We start from the raw sequence: 3,066 nt of genomic DNA on the forward strand, positions 1-3,066 counted from the left end.
GGTCCTGTTCTCCGACACTCCTGGTACACAGCTAGTCTTTTCTGCAAGAATGATGATTTCTTTTTGCCCCCAGGCCTCTGATGAGGGTTGCGAAAAAAAGATATGCTTGTTTTGAGCATCATTTTTGAAGATGAGGAAGAAAGGAACATGGCTCCAAGGGCTGGAGGTTACACTCACTCAGGGAACTCTCTGGCCCACTGAGTCCATTTCACAGTAGGGAAGTTGAGATCCTAGGACTCTATGGGCACTGAGACCTGACCTACATACAGTATGACCACTTATTTAACCCCATAGGAAGACTCAGGGAAGCTGTATTATGGTCTTGAAAGTACTCTGGGGAAATTGCTTCCAGATCTGGCCTGACTTTAGGTGTAAGAGAATTCTAGCTGACTGTTCCAATCCAGATGCAGCTAACTGTGTGACTCTGATCATGTGAGTCATGGGCCTCTCGTGGCCTCTTTTTGTGTCCTAGGTTTGCTGTGAGAACCAAGTAATATTCCCATCTACCCTCTTGCTCACTCATTCATTCAATAGTTATTGGCATTTGTGTGCCAGTTACTCTGAGGGCACAGGGGAGCCAGCCTTGCCCTCAGAGTCTAGAGTTCTGATGACAGAGAGCAACATTAAATAGCTATGTCAGTAATTCACTTACACTGTAACAAAAACAAGGCACAATCCTCTGCTTACAGATGAGCAGCATTCCTTTGTGTATACACACTATACTTTCTTTTATTACTGTATATTCATTGTGCAAAATAATGGGTTTCAAAAATCACGTGTGATGGTGCATGCCTGTAACACAAGCACTCAGGAGGAAGAAACAGGAGTATCAGGAATTCTCACTGTCAGATGCATAGTGAGTTTGGAGCTAGCCTGGGCTACCTCTGTCAAAACAAAGCAAAGCAAAGCAAAACAAATGCCAGAGAGATGGCTTGGTGGGTGAAGGTGTTGGCCAAGCACAAGTCTAATGCAACCTGAGTTTCATCCTCAAAACTCACCTACAGGTGGAAGGACAGAACCAACTCCAAAAAATGGTACTCTGACCCCCACAAGCATAATATGCCCCCTTCCCCTGCCCCACACATAATAAAAAATTAGAAGCAAACTCAAAAGGAAACAAATCAATGGGTTTCAGTGTGAATTTTTTTTTCCAGACAGGGTTTCCCTGTAGTTTTTAGAGCCTGTCCTGGAACTATCTCTTGTAGACCAGGCTGGCCTCGAACTCAGAGATCCGCCTGCCTCTGCCTCCCGAATGCTGGGATTAAAGGCGTGCGCCACCACCGCCCGGCTTCAGCATGAAATTTGTTCACAATTAATCCTTGGATATATTTACGCCTCCCGTTGTCCTGGGTCCTCAGCCCCCCTCCTACTTTGATATCATTTATACGTCTGAGTTCAGAGACCGTGTGTGAGGAGAAGCATGCTGAACAGGTGTTTCTCTTTCTGAGTCTGGCGTATTTCTCTCCTGTGCTTCTGTGTGTGATGTGTGATGCATTCATGGAGACCAGAGGATGACCTTGACTGTCCCAGCCTGTCACTCTCTACCTTATGCAGTCGTCAGGGTCTCTTACTGATCCTGGAGCGAGGTTGGCAGCCAAAGCCCGCAGGATGTTCCTGTCTCTCCCTTGCAGTGACAGAGCTAGGAGCATGAGGTTGGGCCTAGCCATTAATGGGGGCACAGGGGGCTCAAGCTCATGATGTGGTGCTTGTCTGCCAAGCACACTTGTCTACTAAGCCATCTCCTCTGTCCCTGATTATTTCTCTGGACTTGACAATGTCTAGTTGCATCTGTTTCCTATAAATGACTGTTTTCTTTCTTTTTTATAATTTTTTTTTGTTTTTTAAACTTTTAATGATGTAAACAAAAATATACCTAAAAGCGAAGATTCTGGAAAACCCATTTGTTCTTCCCTGTCTTGTATCACTCCTTAAATTTGACCTTGGCTTCCCGCCTTGCCTTGTGTTTCAGGGCTGGGTCCCTAAAGACATCCTTGTCGACAACAGTTTTGTCCAGGGGATGTCCACAGAGTTCCTTGTGGGCATCAGGTGGTTGTAGTTATAAACCTTCACAAAGGACTTGATCTTGGATCTCATGGCGACTTTCTTCTTGCCCATGGTAGCCATCACTTTTCGGGGACAGCGGTCAATTCCAGCCACAAGGGCATGGCTGTAAGGGCGGTCTGAGGTGCCGTCATCGGTGTTCTTCATGATGACAGCTTTGCGTCCGGAGTAGCGTCCAGCCAGGACGGGGACCGCTTTCCTGGGTTTCATGAACTTGCCCCTTTTGACAGCGAGCAGCCAGTTCCCAGCAGAAAGGAAAGGAGTCTTTTTTATAAATTAATAAATACATTTATTGCTGGGTATTGTGGTATATGCCTTTAATCCCAACACTCTGGAAGCAGAGACAGAGAACTCTGTGAGTTCAAAGCCAGCCTGGTCTACACAGCCAGTTTCAGGACAGTCAGAGTGAAACATTGTTTAAAAAAAACCCACCTCCCAGTACCAAACCAAACCAAACCAAACCAAACCAGACAACACCTTGGCCTTGAACAGGCAGGAAGGCCTCAGTCTGATCTCCATTGGAAAGGTAGGTATGGGTGTTTGTGCTGTGGTTAGGTGGAGACAAGGGGATTGCTGGGACTTGTTTGCCTGCCAAGCAGAAAAACGATGTGTTGTGTGTTCTGTAACAGATGCTGGGGAAGGGATCGAGGCGGGCACCGTCCTACACACACACACACGTGTGTAGATCGAGGCGGGCACAGTCCTACACATGCACATACACGTGTAGATCGAGGAGGACACAGTCCTACACACGCATACACGTGTGTAGATCGAGGAGGACACAGTCCTACACACGCACACACGTGTGTAGATCGAGGAGGGCACCGTCCTACACATACACACACGTGTGTAGATTGAGGAGGGCACAGTCCTACACATGCACACACGTGTGTAGATTGAGGAGGGCACAGTCTTACACATGCACACACGTGTGTAGATCGAGGAGGGCACAGTCTTACACACGCACACACATGTGTAGATCGAGGAGGGCACAGTCTTACACAC

At 47.2% G+C, this 3,066-nt stretch overlaps 1 pseudogene; it reads right to left on the bottom strand.

Annotated features, from left to right (window-relative positions):
- Positions 1 to 1,873: 1,873 nt before the first annotated feature.
- Positions 1,874 to 2,274, bottom strand: LOC119827443 (annotated as a pseudogene).
- Between the last annotated feature and the right edge of the window lie 792 nt (positions 2,275 to 3,066).

Source organism: Arvicola amphibius, chromosome 1 (assembly GCF_903992535.2).
Source record: "Arvicola amphibius chromosome 1, mArvAmp1.2, whole genome shotgun sequence".
Taxonomy (NCBI): Eukaryota; Metazoa; Chordata; class Mammalia; order Rodentia; family Cricetidae; genus Arvicola; species Arvicola amphibius.